Below are 17698 nucleotides of genomic sequence, written 5' to 3'. Positions count from 1 at the left end.
GTAGAAAGGTTGTTTCCCATTGTGGGAGAGTCTAGGACAAGAGGGCACAACTTCAGGATTGAAGGGTGTTTACTTAGAGAAGCGGAGAAATTTCCTTAGCCAGAGGGTGGTGAATCTATAGAATTTATTGCCTCAGGCAGTCTTGGGGACCAAGTCATTGAGTGTATTGAAGACAGTTGTTGATAGGTTCTTGTTTAGCCAGGATATCGAAGGATATGGGTAGAAGGATGGGGAGTAGGGCTGAGTGGGACAATGGATCAACTCATGATTGAATTGCAGGGCTGATTCAATGGGCTGAATGGCCTATTTCTGCTCCTGTGTGTATGGTCTTGTAGACTAATTTGTTTTCTAACTTCTTTTGTTATCAAAGATATTTTGCAATTGTTATTTTTTACCGTACATTTAATTTCGACAATAAGTGAATTAAAAAAAATTAGAATAAAATATTACATGGTCTACTTATGTTAATTACAAAGATGATTCTCATTTAACATATTGATGCCTTGGCTTCCTGTAAATACATATACAAATTCCAAGTAACTGAACAATGCAAACTGATTAATATTGTATCTGATAATACTAATATTGCTTTTCAGTCATTGACTAATTATAACATGCCTTTTATCTTTAAGATTGTCTTTTATATTTTCTTTGTATAATATATTTTGTCAATTTATCAAATTGTTAATGTTACTGAATGAATTGTCTCAAGGTCTCAGTTGACTCAGACTGATAATGGCCATGAATTCAAGATGATATCTGCAAAGTTGTCTTTCATTATGAATGTTTGAAATCTCAACATAGTCTTCAATCTGCTTAAATAGATCAACTTTCCAATGATCCTGTGGCAGGATCATTTTTAATATTTTCATTTATTGAATTTGTAACTAGGCAAACATTTTCCTTTTCCAGGTGGCAGTGTTTAATACAAATAAAGTATAATCAGTGGCCTTGGTTCACTATACTTTAAGTATTAATATGTTGTAGTGCCTGGTGGATTGGGTTGTGCAGTGGAAAGGATTTGCTCTGGTGATGCAGAAATGGAGTCAGGCCAATCTAGCAGAAAGATTATCTGTTTGCTTCGAAAGATGTTGAATCTGCTATATTCAATATACGTTCGTGAATATTGCAAAATAAATGTCTTGTTGTATTAAAATGCCGCCTTTTGATCTTAAATAACTGCAATTAGAATTATGTACATCAATTTAATTTTAATTAAGACATTACTTTCACTTTGGTTGTGTTGAAGAAATGCTGATGGTTGGGTTGCAGTCTAACTCTGTTAAGGTAACACGATATTAGATGATTGGTAAGTGAAGGTATTTGGCTCTCATTTCACTTTATTTTGTTATTGCCATTGTCAAATTATTCCTCATATCCTGTATCAGGTCACCAATCAAGAGAGATCTAAACAGAAGAAACACAAGACTGACCATTAACATGAAGAAAGATTGAAACAACTTTAGCTTTGAAACCTCGAAACAGAATATCTGATAGTTGGTTGGGAAATAATACAGTATCTGATCTATGAAGTGTACAAACATAGTTAAGAAAATAAAGTACACTGGGATTTTTTGCATTAAAATGAAAGAAAAGGAACAGAATGACTCAAAGCAGGAAAATGGAACATTAACAAAATAAGACCAGAACTTTAAGCAGATCTGGCAGCATCTGTGGAGAGAGTAAATTAAATCAGTACATCTTTGTCGGAAGCACCAATTTAAGTTTGATAAAACCTTACTTAACACAGAAAAATGTTGGGTAAAAGAAGCAAAAACCTAAAATTGGTGAGATGCAACAAGACGTGTCACTAATCTGGCTAATCTTTCCTTCCATAGAACATTACATCCCAGAAAACAGGACCTTAAACCCTTCTAGTCTGCGCAAAACCATTATACTGCATGGCCCCAACGACCTACACACAGTCCATAGCCCTCCATACTCCTCCCATCCATGTATCTGTCCAAATTTTGCTTAAATTTTAAAATTAAACCTGCTTTCACCTCTTCAGCTGGCTGCACATTCCACATGCCCACCGCTCTCTAGGTAAAGAAATTCCCACTAATATTCTGCCTAAACTTGTCTTTCAACATGACAACTAGTATTGGCTGTTGGTTGACCTCATTTCCGTACTATTTTGGTCCTTTGAAGTTGGTATATTTAGGTGTGGGGAAAGGAATGAAACCAACAGGTGATTCTCACTGGTTTCATACTGGAGTTTCTCTCACTCTTCAAAAGGGATAAAGTTGAGTATTTTGTTCCAAAGAAGGACTTTCCCTTTCTATGTTAAAACCAATCCAATCTTCATGATGAACACACAGATTTTAGTTTTGAAGCTCCATTGAACTGTACTGGAAATTGTTTAAATCTCACCACATTCATTTTACAATCAGAGCTAACTATATTTATATATGTATAACAAATATAGATTTTACTTAAGTACTGAATTTCCCTTTACATTTCTAGGTTGTTTCTGTAAAAGCAAATCAAAATCTTTTCAGTTTGTTTTTCCTCTTGTAATTTTCTGAAACTACACAAAAAAATATCCAGTTATATTTCTCCATCTAAAACTTAAATTGTATCTTGTCCTTCAGCCTTGCAGATCTATTTGTCTGCCGGTGATGTATCAAAAATAAATAACCAAACCAGAAAGGAAAGGAGAATGAAAGAAAGAAAGAATTTGCATTATCTGCCACTGGTGGACCATTTGTACAAATGAAGTTTGTGTTACTTTTGGAGGGCCGCAAAAATCTCTCTTAACCAGCATTGTTGAATGACAGTGAATGCAAAATAACACCAAAGGAAAATATAAAAGTAACTCATCAAAGTCTACAAGTGTCAAGTTTCTGCCCAATCTTTGCTGCTTATGTTGTAATAGCTCCAGGGATGGTGACCATCCATCCAGACACACTCTATGGGATAGACTTACTTCAAAGTTTAGTGATTATAATACACTTCAAGATGTGACACTGAGGCAACAAACTGACCCTTACAGGCTGATCTTAGACCTTGATAAGTGAGACCGCCATCAAATATTCTCTCTGTTTCATAATGTCTAAAGTTCCATGAGGTAGGGGGGTGGGATTTGAACCATTTAGTTCATGTGTCTGGAAAAAATTTCAAGTGGCACACCAGAAATTCACAGGGCCAAACCAAAGGGGAACCATCCACAATCATTCAAGTGAGCAAGCCTCTTGAAAAATAGAGTTGCATTTAGACCCTATGTTGAAAGCAAATATTCAACACACCAGGCCATTAACTAAAATATTGAAGGAAAAGGAAAATGTTCTTCAAGATTTGAGTTTATTTATATTTTGCATTAATGCATTATTATTGTCAATATTTAGCTACTCTGACTGTGCCTCTCACTCAATTTCATATTTTCAGCATTTGCTTTACATTTTTCAATGGCCTGTAATTCTATATAATCTATATATTTGCTTATGTCAGGAGCTCACAAAAAGGTGATAATTTGGATTAATGTTGTAGAGGATAAATATGGAGAAATCTTGAAACTTTTTTAGGCCAGTGGTTGGACACATGAAAGTTTGTAGATGCTGTAATTGTCATAAAGAAGAGTAACATTGGAGGGAACTTGGGCCTCGTAGGATCCACAGGAGACAAAGATGTACAACCAATGTTTTGGGCCTGACCCCTTTTAAGGTATGAGCAGAAAGCAGACAACACCTGAATTTAAAAATAAAAAATAAAAAGTTTTGGTGAGGAGGAGCACAGGCCATCAGGCAAAAATTGGATGTGGATAGGAGGACAGGAGGGAAAGTTGAGAATTGATCGAGAGAGGTGTGTGGATCTATGAATGCAGAGCTGGAGGTAAAAGAGAGAAAGAGGCATAGCTTCAGGAAAGGAGGGATAGGGAAATAAAGAGATGGGGGTGACTAATGGAAACTGGAGAAGGTGATGTTAATGTCATCTTGTTGGAGAGTGCCCAGATGGAATATGAGGTGTTTTTCCAATTTGCCTGACCGTGCATGAGAATATGGACAGACATATTAGAATGGGATGGGGGCTTGAAATGGGTTCCCACTGGGAGATCTCTGTAATTGCAGTGGCCAGGGTGAAAGAGCTCAGTGAAGAGGTCTCCTCTGATGTAGGAAGGGAGCACCAGTTGGAGTTGATGACCCCTGCAGATTCACAAGTGAAATGCTGGTTCACTTGGAAGGACTGTTGGGGCATCAAATTGTGGTGAGGGAGGAGTTGTGGGCATTGATGGCAGTTCCTGCAGTCACAGGGTGCCAAAGGGACAATTGGTGGGAAGGGAAGAATGAATGAGGGAGACATGAAGGGAGGTATGCCTGTGGAAAGTTGAGATAGCTGGAGAGGGGAAGATTTACTTTGTCCACCTGTTACTATCTGATAGATTTTTAAAAAAATATAGGCAATACCTGCTGACAGAGGAGCCTATGTGAAACAGTCCAGACCCATGGCTTTCACTGTTTGATAGTGCCTGGGTAGGTCTCATGCCCAGCCTTTGTGTTCACTGTTGATGATATAAACTTTGGTTCACATGTGATTGACATGGAATCCCCTGGTGATTTTGCACTGTTGCCTCTATTCTAAAACAGCAAATGTCAGCACCTCAATCACCTGTTGACGGCTAGGTCCAATCTTGCCTGAGTATACCACAGTGGATGAGTCTCCATTTCCCAGTGTACTGTTTGCAAGATGTGTTTCGCAGAGGATAATAATCATTTGACTGGCTTGTGGGAAAGCACCAACCAGATTTGGTGCAGTGACTCAAATTGGAGGGAAAGGGGTTTTGCAGTGAAGACTGTGGTTCACAAAGAATGGCACGTTTCTGTCCCAAGATTTTGCCATGTTTCATTTTCACACTTCCTCAAGTAGCTTTGAATAACTGAGGGGAGAAAGGAGGCATCCACAATGTAAGGAAGAGAAACTTGCATTATCATAAGACCTTTCATGATCGGAGAGGTTTATAATCAATAAAATACTTTTGGAGTGTGGTCAGTGTTGTAATTCAGGAAACATGTCAACAAGCTGTTTGCATAAACAGGAGCGTGAGAACAGCCAGATAATTAGTTTTGGTGATATCGATCTGCGATCACATAAGTACTCTCCATAATTTGTTTTTTTTTAAACTGGCAGAGGGGCAGAGCAGCCTGGAGTTCAAATCTGAAAGCAAAGATTGAAGTCTTTAGTCTGTATGACCAACAACACTTAAATTGGTTAATCTGCTGAGATCCAATATCCCTTCATTTTAATGCCCATGGATTCTTTTGACTGAGCACCTGACATTTAAAATGCAGCAGACAAAGCTCAGTAGGGGCTGTACAGTTAGCATAGTGGTTAGTGCAAGCTGTTACTGTGCCAGGGACCAGACTGTCTGTAAGGAGTTTGTATGTTCTCCCAGTGATCTGTGTGGGTTTCTTCTGGGTGCTCTGGTTTCCCCCCACCCTCCAAAGCATACAAGGATTGTAAATTAATTAGGTGGCATGGGTTTGCCGTATGTCCAAATTAAAATTATATCAAGAAAACTCCATGCTTTATCTGTGAGTCTAAGCTGGAAATGCCAGTACCAAACCACTTAAATTCCCTTCACTCTTTCTGTACAGGCATGCATGTCCTTGGGCTCATCCATTGATGGGGTGAGGGCTAATACAAACCCAACAAAGAACATATCGTATTCCTTCTAACAGCTGTGAACACAACACATGAACATCAATTTTCAATTTTTCTCTTTTTAGTCACCCTCCTCCCAAACTCCCCCCTCCACTTCTCTCTGGTTCTGCTGTTTCCATCTCTTTACCAATTACTATTCTTACTTTCCTCTCCTTCATTTTCAGGGGTCTCTCCAAAGTTCTGCTCAATACTCCCTTACTTTAGCCCCTCCTTCACTTTTCAAGATTCAATTTATTGTCATAGTAATAAAACAGTGTCCTATGACAGACAGTACATGAAATTCCTTTTTGCCTGGTGCAAGGCAGACTGATTTGCCACAGACAGGAATTGCCTAAGTGGCTCTTACAGACAGACTTAGTCAGAGAGAGGGAAGCAAAAGAGAATGTCCCCCCCGCCCACCGAGTCACCGAGGGTCCATAGATTCACGCCCAGCACTTCCACTGCCCCCACAACTACGGAGTCCATTCCAAACTATTGGCAACCTGAGCTCCAGATCTGCACCGATACAGTCAAGAACCCTTCAGTGCCCTCAGCACCTCCTCTCATCCCAGTTCCGATACCTGGCTCCCCTTCAGTTAGCTCGACCCAGTCTTCAGAAGTCCACTACCTGGTGTGAGTCTCCCAACAGCAGTCCACAGCTTCCATGGGTTCCCACCTCTTTTTTTTCCGTGATAATCTTTATTTTTGATAAGGGGTCCTAACCCGAATGTTTGACTGACCATTTCTATCCAAGGATGCTGGTGGACCTGCTGAGTTCATCCAAAATCTTAATGTTTACTTAAAACTCATTGTAGGAAGTGAAAATATGCAAGTGGAGGAAGTGTCAGTGGGTGACAATGGGTAAGCACTTTGAGTAAAATGACCATAAATCAATAATTTCAGGGTCACTAGAAAGGAATAATGTTGGTACAAAACTTGCATGTCTGACTTAGCAATAGGCCAATTTCACTCTAATTTGGCAAGATCTGGCAAATGCAGGCTGTTATTTACAATTCAATTCACACTTCTAAAGAGGGACACTTTTGAAAGTTAAATAGTAAGAGTTCAGGGACAATGAGTTATTTACAGATGAGGAAAAAGGGGAGGTCCAGGTATGTCGAGGGAGATTGAAGGATTTATTGGGAAATAAAAGAAGCATACTGCAACTTTATCAGAGGCGCTTCAGAGAGTGCAAAGAGCTGGCGGATTCTGAAAAAAAAATTGGATTAGGCTGTGCAGTATCACTGACAGATTAACGATGTGCAAAAACATTTTATAAGTATATAAAGAACAAACGAACAACTGGGAAAAGAGCAGGGACCTTTAAAAACCAAAAAAAGCAATTTGTGCATTGGATCTGAGTCTTAAATTTTATCTTATTCATTAGGGAGAAGGATTTTGCAGTTACAGATGTCATTTGGGAAAATTTTCAAATATGTAAAGATTAAAAAAGGACTTGGTTTTGGATGGCTCAACAGTAATAAAAGTAAACAAATCCCCAAGGATTCAGTAGACAGGAGAATTTGCTGGGACTCTGAAGATATTTCAATGGAACCTTTCAGTTTTCAGGATAAACTAGAAAGGCTGACTTTATTTATCTTCAAGCAAAGGAGGCTGAGTAAGTCCTGATAGAGGCGTACTCATTGATGAAAGACACAGATATGGCTATTTGTAAGATTCTTTCACTCATTAAATGGATGTCTAAGATCAGGCTTAAGGTGAAGAGAAAGAGATTTAGAGGGAATTTCAATAAGGATTTTTTTTTCATTTGGAGGATGGCTGAAAACTCTAATAGACTTCCTCAGAAGCTGGTGGAGACAGGTATTCTCAAAACATTGGAGGCAAGCACTGGAACTCTTGAGACCGAAAATGTTATGCAGCACATGCTGGGAAATGGGATGGGTATAGCAAGATGGACAGAATAAATATGGTGGTCTGAACAACCTGCCTCTCTGCTGGCTAGGTTATAGTTATGATTCTATGTTACATGGCCCCAGATAAGCACTGCTAAGAACTCCTGGTTGGGTTATATATACTTTAGATCAACGTGCCCTAACTACTGCCAGCAACACTTCCAGTAAACATTGCACTAAATGTGACGTTACCCCATGCGTGTGTGGTGGGGGAAACTGCTCAAGCAGGCAAGTATAATGCATGGCAGCAAGAATTTGAGCAAGTCTGTTCAAATTTCCAGAGTTGCATGACTTGTTCTGACAGGCGATGGAATCATGTCGCCCTTTGTGTCAGGCACCATCCATAGAAAGCAATAGATGGTCAAGGGTTTGAACAGAAACCTTCCTTAAGGTTTGTGGCCCAAAACATTGATCATCTATTGTCATCCATGGATGATGCTCGACCTGCTGAGTTCCTGCAACATGTCTGTTGGACTCAGGGAAACACTGTATTTATGATGCACGGCACTGTAAATTGCAGAGCTGCACAACCTCCTTTGTAAACAGCACTGCAGCTCTCTTTCATGACTTCACCTGAATATCAGCTCTCTATCATGGGATATGAAACCCAAACCTTGTAATTTGGAGACGAGAATTTTTTTTTGAATATTTTATTTTTCGTTTTGCAACTCTCGCGCAAATCCAGAACCTCTCTTTCCTCCCATCCCCTAATACCACAAGGAAAAGATTATGTAAATTAAACAAACAAAGAACCAAAAATCTATGGAGTCACAAACCCAAGGTAACATAAAGTAAAATTAAAAGTATACAAGAGTACGTCATCTACACCATGACCCACTTTATTTATCTCAATCATTCCACTATTAGTATGGATTTTTACTGTTCTTCTATTTGGAAAGGGTGTAACTATATCTGTGTACCTATTTATTGCAGCTAAGGCTGCCATACCCTTACAAATATGTCATATTTTCACCGTAAATTGTACATGATTTTCTCCAGGGGAATACAACTCTGTATTTCAGTATTCTATTGTGTAATATTGGAAATTGGACTTCCTTGTGACCACTATACACTTCGTGACTGCGGACAATGTGACCTTCACAAACTGAAATTGGAATCTGGATAGTTTGAAACTCATATCCATAATGTTTCCCAGAAGGTACAATTCTGGAACTGTGGAAAATTCTCCTTTGTAATTTTTTTTTAAAGAATGTCCCCAGATCCGCCTAGAAGGATCTCACCTTTGTACACAGCCATGTTGAATGAATAAAAGTTTCAATCTCACTCTACACCACATTTCCAAAATTTCTGGTTTAGATTTATATAGTTTTTTGTGATGGGAGGTATAATTGATGCAGAAAATTGTATTGCACCAATCTGTACCTGGTATTAATAACTGCTTCATGCTGTCTAGACCCAGTCTGACCAGCTGGAGAAATCTGGAGACGAGAATATTGAATCTTGGCCTTATATAGAACTGATTAGGTACACATTTGAAATAAGAGCAAACCGCTCAACATTTAAGCTTGCCTAACTATTCAACAAAACCATGTCGCATCTGATTGTGACCTCAGGTATGCATTCTATTCTCAGTATATTGCTGATCAAGACTCCCTTCTGTCCACATTTAAAAACCTTGAAAGATTCTTCTTCCACCACCAGTTTTTTTTTTAAATGTGCATCTCAAAGACTAACAAATCTCAGAGAAAATTTTGCCTCATCTGTCTCAAGTGAGTTATACTTTTAAACCATGGGCCTTTGATTTGGATGCTTCCACAAGACAAAACATCCACTCCACCTTCACCCAGTCAACACACCTTGGGATCTTGTTAATTTCTAATCAGTCTGTTAACTTTTCCTCAGAAGGTAGTGCCATTTCATCCCTAAATAGTATAAAAACCTATATTTTTATATCAATTTGATAGTTTTGTGATGATCCTTTATTAATATATTTTTTTAATTCCTTTGTTTCTCATTTAAATGGATGTAAATTCCTGAGTAGATGCAATGCAGATTGAGTTCATGCCTCTGGATCCATTCTCCAGATCACAGCACAATGAGTCTAATAACACAACCACAATGTTGAATAAATCCTGGGCCTAACTCAGTAAAGGAAGACGACAAACTTGGAAACACGTTGTAAATGCGCCATAATCGCAATTCAGTATCAAGCAGGGATGAACTCTAATCCTCTTCATGGTGGCATATATTTTAATGAATTATATTTTCTTCTTATTGCTATGACTTCACTTTGATCAATGTATGAAAGGTAAAGGACAGATTGGATTTCCATGAAGAATACACACTTTTGCAACCTCTGTTTTGCTTATTAATCAAATGTGACTGTTTTAGACTATAGTTTGGCATAGGTAACCTCAATTACCTTTTATCCTTCAAAAGGAAACACAAAATATTTGTTCTGAAAATAAGAAAATACTTTTTAAAATTTATCATAGTCTTTGGTGTGACTGTTTAAATAGTTTCAATACATTTATTTTAATGAGGCAATGACTCAGCGTAGGTTATATTTCATTATTAAAGATTAAAATCTAAGCCTTTTTGGAAGAATAGTTTCCAGGCTCCTTTCAACAGTTGGAGATGGATGTCAGTTAAAAAAAAAATATTGAAAGGCCATAAATAAATGGAAGTCGACTTTCATTTGTTTGGAGATAAAATAGAAAAATTGCTTGCCATAGATGGGTCATTCACTGTTATTCTGTTGAGTAAGATACAAAGGTCAGTAATTTTCATGCTTTCTTGTTTTCATGATGCTATCGTATTAAATTTGGTTTATAGAAACTTCTAGTTGCATTTTAAAAGAAAATTATTTTTAACTGGTAATGATATCTGCTTTACAAGAAAGTAGCTTTTGCGTTTCCTACATCCAAATTAAGAAACTGCAGTAACAAGGAAGCACATAATTTGCATTTAAATAATGTGTCAAAGAAGAGGCTGTACATTTTATTGTTTGTTGAATAAAATATGCCAGGGCACATATCACTTGTACCACTGTAAGGGTTATGAGATGAGAAACAATAATGATAACACTTTTTTGTGGTATGGCCACTGTCATAATTTGCATTTAAATTGGTGCAGGCAAGGGTATTTTTACTGAACTTATGCTATTGCTAACCTAGTTATCAAAGCAGAATATTTTTTATCTTTTTGATAAGATGGCATTTTGTTTGATGGGCTGTTATACTTATGCATTGCTAATGCAAATACAGATTCTCAATTAAAATTGGCATTCATAAGAACATCTTTTTCCTGAAGAAGTGTATAAGTCCTTGGGAACATTTTAATGCTGAATTCATGGGTACTTTTGTGCAATACAGACTTGCATTTATTCATCCATTTATCTCAATCAATGTGCTCTCAATTTGGATATAACGAGGCAAATAAATTCTTAGCCTTTTTTACATTAGGGACAAACCTACCTGATAAATTTAAAATCTGGAATATTGCTGAGGTAAAGTAATACAACAATAAGGGAGAAATTAAGTTGATATTGCAGAAATTAAGGAAGGAGTGAAATTATTTCAGAATGCTTCTCACCATTTATGGATAATTTCTGAAAGCATATTATTTTTTTCAAATGATCAGCAGTTGTGTGCAAGCTGCTAAAGTGTAGACCATACATATGAAGAATGAAAAACTATCTGAGTTGCCTGCTTTTGTGGCTGATAACTCCTGCACAACTGCATGTGACCCAGAAATGTTTTCACTAATTGGAACTAATACAAACATTAATCTAAGGATGTGTTAAATGCTAGTCCTTTTGCAAAGAAAACTTGCCTTTCTACATTGCCTGGGACTGTGTGGACATAGACCCCACGTAAAATTGTAAATTCTAATCTTATTATAAATTAGATTTTAAATTTAGACATAGAGCATGCTAACAGGCCCTTTCAGCCGTGAGCCCGTGCCGCGCAATTGACGTACAACTCTTGTATCTTTTGAACTTGCACTATCATAGGTGCCATTTCCTTTCTTGTTGTTAAAGGTGGTTGTATTCATTTCCAGCTGGCTCCAATGCAGTTAGGAGTGAAATCCTCCTTGCTGGCCTGACATGCTCGAACTCATTTTAAAAATCTTTACTGCCACTTTGTGACGCTCCCAACATTAACAAAAATCTGTCACTATTTATGTATCACATGTAAAATTTTCCTTGCCATGTCAAGACATCTGAAACTCTACCTTCTCATCCTCCTGCTGCCCAATAATCCTTCAAAAGGCTCTGTTCTTCTTACACTCCATTTCTGCTGTCCTTTTCCTTTTATATTTGTTGGATTTTCAGGCCTGTCAGCTCAAAACAATAAACTTAGAAAGTTAAAGAAATCATTAGATAATAGTGCAAAATGGCACAATAGATATTCATTGAGATACATGAATGAGTGGAGTTCTACAGCACAGAAACCAGCCCTTCAGCTAACTTGCCTATGCTGAACAAGATGCATATTTACGCTAATGCCATTTGCTTGTATTTAGCCACCCTCTTCTAAACCTGGCCAATCTCAACCATCCTCTTCTAAACCCGGCCAATCTAAACCATCCTCTTCTAAATCCGACCAATCTAAACCATCCTATTCTAAACCCGTCCAAGCTAAACCGTCCTCTTCTCGTCCCGTCCTCTTCTCGTCCCGTCCTCTTCTCGTCCCGTCCTCTTCTCGTCCCGTCCTCTTCTCGTCCCGTCCTCTTCTCGTCCCGTCCTCTTCTCGGCCCGTCCTCTTCTCGGCCCGTCCTCTTCTCGGCCCGTCCTCTTCTCGGCCCGTCCTCTTCTCGGCCCGTCCTCTTCTCGGCCCGTCCTCTTCTCGGCCCGTCCTCTTCTCGGCCCGTCCTCTTCTCGGCCCGTCCTCTTCTCGGCCCGTCCTCTTCTCGGCCCGTCCTCTTCTCGGCCCGTCCTCTTCTCGGCCCGTCCTCTTCTCGGCCCGTCCTCTTCTCGGCCCGTCCTCTTCTCGGCCCGTCCTCTTCTCGGCCCGTCCTCTTCTCGGCCCGTCCTCTTCTCGGCCCGTCCTCTTCTCGGCCCGTCCTCTTCTCGGCCCGTCCTCTTCTCGGCCCGTCCTCTTCTCGGCCCGTCCTCTTCTCGGCCCGTCCTCTTCTCGGCCCGTCCTCTTCTCGGCCCGTCCTCTTCTCGGCCCGTCCTCTTCTCGGCCCGTCCTCTTCTCGGCCCGTCCTCTTCTCGGCCCGTCCTCTTCTCGGCCCGTCCTCTTCTCGGCCCGTCCTCTTCTCGGCCCGTCCTCTTCTCGGCCCGTCCTCTTCTCGGCCCGTCCTCTTCTCGGCCCGTCCTCTTCTCGGCCCGTCCTCTTCTCGGCCCGTCCTCTTCTCGGCCCGTCCTCTTCTCGGCCCGTCCTCTTCTCGGCCCGTCCTCTTCTCGGCCCGTCCTCTTCTCGGCCCGTCCTCTTCTCGGCCCGTCCTCTTCTCGGCCCGTCCTCTTCTCGGCCCGTCCTCTTCTCGGCCCGTCCTCTTCTCGGCCCGTCCTCTTCTCGGCCCGTCCTCTTCTCGGCCCGTCCTCTTCTCGGCCCGTCCTCTTCTCGGCCCGTCCTCTTCTCGGCCCGTCCTCTTCTCGGCCCGTCCTCTTCTCGGCCCGTCCTCTTCTCGGCCCGTCCTCTTCTCGGCCCGTCCTCTTCTCGGCCCGTCCTCTTCTCGGCCCGTCCTCTTCTCGGCCCGTCCTCTTCTCGGCCCGTCCTCTTCTCGGCCCGTCCTCTTCTCAAGCCGGCCAATCTTGGTCCCTGACCAAATACATTTTGATCATGATGATCATACCTGCCTCCACACCTTTTCTAGCGACCTGTTTTATGTACCCAGCAGCCTTTGCATGAACAACTTCTCTCCCACAACCAAGTCGAGACGTACAAAGAAAGTACAGTTGAATTCATGGCTAACGAATGGGCGGAGGGGGGGGGGGGTGTCTATGGATTATTCGGATCTTGATGATCAGAATTTCTTGGAGGTGGAATTAAAGATAGGAAATGCTGCATATATTCAGCCAGTTGGATCATATCTGTGGAGAGAACAAATAGAATTAATGTTTCAGTTCAGAGACCCTCTGTAAGAACCTTCAATAAATATTTCTGAAAGAAAAATGTCGAGAGGTAGAGTTGTCAGAAACATGATTGAGAGGAATGTTGACTGCAAAGAAGAGGCATTTAACATATCTTCCACCTTCCAGCTCACTGGCTAGAAAATCTATTGTGTTTTGTGAGGTCAGCACATTGCCCTATCATTATAAAAAATTTAAGTGGGCAATGTCGAACCTCAACGGGTGGAACCTCAACGGGTGGAACCTCAACGGGTGGAACCTCAACGGGTGGAACCTCAACGGGTGGAACCTCAACGGGTGGAACCTCAACGGGTGGAACCTCAACGGGTGGAACCTCAACGGGTGGAACCTCAACGGGTCGAACCTCAACGGGTGGAACCTCAACGGGTCGAACCTCAACGGGTCGAACCTCAACGGGTCGAACCTCAACGGGTCGAACCTCAACGGGTCGAACCTCAACGGGTCGAACCTCAACGGGTCGAACCTCAACGGGTCGAACCGGGTTCTTGATATAGCAAAGATTTTAAAAAATTACATAACTAACATTTCAGACTTGAGCCCTTCAAGGTACGATACCTTGATGAAGAGCTAAAGTCCAAAATGTCAGTTTTGCATTTTTATCTTTGCTATTTAAAGGTCACTGTTTGATCTGTTGAGTTTCTCCAGCATTGTGTTTTTACTTCAACCATGATGTCTGCTGATGTTTGTGTTTTACTTTTCAAGTAGACTGTTTATTGGGGGGGAAAAAACACAATTCTAAGAAGCAATTAATGAAATCAAAGCTTCCATCTGCCATCTTAAGAACTTCCATGAGGTGTCAAGAGGACGATGAGCGGGAAGGGAAGAGCAGATGAGGGAGTCATGGAGGGAGTGCTCCTTGCTGAGGGGGAGAAGAAGGGAATATGCAGCTGGAGGTGGGATCACATAGTAGATGGCGGACTGGTGTACAGTTATATGGCTGTAGCTGATAACAGAAAAGTGGTTAATACTTATTAGGTATTCAGAAAAGGACAGGAAAATAATTTGGGAGATCATTGACCACTCGGTACAATATTGCAAAAAAGAAATTTCATTTTATCATTCTACAATTTATTGTTCATGTTCAACTAAATCAAAGTGATAATAAAAAGCAGCATGCATGCTATTTAATACCAATATGTCATATTTTATGAATCTGAGAGGAATTCCTGGAGGTCATTAAATTTGTAAATGGACAATCAAAGGATATGATTTATGTGTATTTTTCAGATAGATTAAATAGAGTTTCACATCTGAAACTTTAAAGAGAATGAATAAACTTAATGACCATCTAACCTGTGAGATTGCAATTTAGTTTGGCAAATAATAGTAGCAAATGACATTAAATTGAAAAGGAACTCGGGTCAATCAAGAAGAATCTGTTCACCAACTTTGTGGCTTAAGCTATATGAAGCATTAAGAGATGGCATTTTCTAATATGGCCCCATATTAAACTGGTTTTTACTCCATCAGTCTCTCCACCCCTTCCCCCAAACTCCCCCACCCTCCCTATCCTCCCTGGAGCTTAATAATGTTTCCTTGTCTCTTTCCCAATTCTGATGAAGGGTCTTTAGAATGAAGCATTAACTCTGCCTCTGTTCCCCCAGATGCACTCTGATATGCTGATTATTTTCACTGATAGAGCAAGAATCTGAAATCCAAACGCTTGAAGTTATCAACAAAATCTTGTTTTCTGTTTTTTTAAAAAAAAATGAAAGTCTGCAGACACTGAAGTAAAAATGCAATGCTGTAGAAACTCAACAGGTCAAACAGTATAGCAAAGATAAAGATACATAACCATCATGGAGGTAGGCACCATAACAAAATGATGGGGAACAGGGAAGAGCACAGTCCCACAGGCAGGAGGTAATAGATGGATAAGGGAGGGAGGGCACACCAGCGAGCAGGGGGAGGGGGGATGGCTCTGTGAATGGAGAGGGAAGGGGGTGGAGAGCTGGAGGAAAGGAGACAGAGGGATAGCGAAGGGAAGGAGAATGGGGAGTGGGCTAGCAGAAACCAGAGAATTCGATGTTAATGCAATAAAGGTTGGTGAGTGCCTGGAAAATTAGGTGTTGCTCCTTTGCTACTTTTTTGTTTTTTTCCGCTTCAACTCAGCAGCCTTTCAGCTGCTCTGAATACAGCCACTGTGTAGTAACACCAGAGTGGGCTGGTATGGCAACTGGGCAAGGGATGTAGAAAGTTGATCAGTTAATGTCTGAATTGGCTTGATCTATCAGTATTTGCTGAATAGTTCCTTTGGAGTTGGCTCTTAATCTCGCGTTTTGATTGAATTCAAGCAGCAGAAGGAAGTTAACATTGGTACTGTGATTAAAAAAAATTCAGTCCAGCTGCAACCTCTACCTCTGTAGACAGAACATTTCAATCAAGTGTTTTGGCTGAAGTTTTATATTCGCAAAGCCGCAGATCCATTGCCATTCCTTTGGAATTCAGCCTTGGCGCATGATGCTCCTTAGAATGAAGGCAGAACATTGCTAGAATCTCTAGCAGAGGCTTTCTCTCCTTCCCCCCCCCCCCCCCACTTCCCATCTTCCTCACATTTCTCTGGTGGGAATATGTAAATGGAATCCCACTGAAATCCTAGTCAGATCAACAGGCCTCAATGTAAGACTAGGAAGCAGTTCCAACAATGTTCATGACCTTTTGTTTCTATCACTTCTTCCCACTGTTTGTCCAGCAGCTCATTGTTTCCTGTACACCTCCTGTTTTACAATGCAGCACCCTCGCACGTCCAATTAACCCTCTTCTTGACAAGACTACCCTATTGTTCATCTTCAGTCTTAAGTATCTTCTGAGATTCTTTGCATTTGCCATTAAACAAAATGACTATGTTTGCATTTCCATCAACACACAAGGGACGATTGAAGCAATAACACATTTCCTTTTTCTAAGGAAGTCATTTGGTTGAAATAACTGCTTCCTGTGTATTTTGTACTTCAGAAACCAACCATTTTACAAACTTTGCTCCTCCTCAGCAAGATTTTCTTTGTCACTGTAGTCTGTTAAAAATTAGAGAGAGATCTCCCATCACAAAAATCAGTTAGGGTTCCATCCTTTCTCCCATTTCCCCAATCTCCTCCACTCCATTGTATTTCCATTCTGCAATGATGCATAAACAGTTGATTACCTTATTTAAACCTTGGACCTGTGATCCTGTTCAAGTGAGCTATTCTAATGATTCTAAATACAAGTGACATCTTTGCTGAGTTTGAATACAGAGCAGAGGAAAAGAGACGGAAGTGAAAGGGTAGAGATAGAGCTAGAAGAAAGGATAGATGGAGGGGCTAATGAAAACTGGTGAAGTTGAGGTTAATGCCATCTGGTTGGAAGGTGCCCAGATGGAATATGAGGTGCTGTTCTTCCAGTTTGCAGGTGCTCTCAATCTAGCAGTGCATGAGACCTTGGACAGAGATGTCGCCATGGGAATGGGGTGGAGAATTGAAACAGGTGGCCACTGTGACATCCATGCTATTACATCAGTGAAACGACCTCCCAGTCTGTGTTCAGTGTCTCCAATGAAGAGGAGACCACAAAAGGAGCACCAGATGGAATAGATGACCCCGACAGAATCACAGGTGATTTGATGTGTGGCCTCACTTTGAAGGACAGTTTGGGGCACCCTCATGGTGAGTGAGAGAGGGTGCAAATTCAACACCTCCTGCAAGTTACAGGTGCTTGGGTGATTGATAGGAAGGGAGGAGTGCATGAGGAAGTCAGAGAGGGAATAGCCCTTGCAGAAGGTGAAGGAGGAGGAGAAGGGAAGATGTGTCTGTTTGTGGAATCATGTAGTAGGGTGCAGACATGGTGGAGAATGATATGTTGATTGCAGAGGCTGGTGGAGTGGTAGGTCCAGATGGGGTGAATCATTTCCTTGCTGCCCATTGGAGGGGGCAACGGAAAATTTGCAAATAACAGAGGATATGTGGGTGAGAGCCAAGTTGATGGTGGGAGAAGGGAAGCCTTGTTTTTTGAACAAGGAGGACATCTCAGATGATCTGGCATGGAAAACTTGGTCCTGGGAGCAGATGCGGTAGAGATAGAGAAAGAAATTGAATCCTTGCATGGGGATAGG

General features: G+C 41.0%; 1 long non-coding RNA gene across 1 annotated transcript; it reads right to left on the bottom strand.

Annotated features, from left to right (window-relative positions):
- Nucleotides 1–1248: 1248 nt before the first annotated feature.
- Nucleotides 1249–16976, bottom strand: LOC138741707 (uncharacterized). The gene is made up of 3 exons (XR_011343687.1): nt 16754–16976; nt 11748–11849; nt 1249–1407 (listed from the first exon to the last, which is right to left on the bottom strand). It is a non-coding gene; the product is annotated as an uncharacterized lncRNA (long non-coding RNA).
- Between the last annotated feature and the right edge of the window lie 722 nt (nt 16977–17698).

Source organism: Narcine bancroftii, chromosome 8 (genome assembly GCF_036971445.1).
Source record: "Narcine bancroftii isolate sNarBan1 chromosome 8, sNarBan1.hap1, whole genome shotgun sequence".
In the NCBI taxonomy this organism is placed as follows: Eukaryota; Metazoa; Chordata; class Chondrichthyes; order Torpediniformes; family Narcinidae; genus Narcine; species Narcine bancroftii.
Note: the sequence above shows the minus strand (reverse complement) of the source record. Positions and strands in the feature narration are given on the sequence as shown.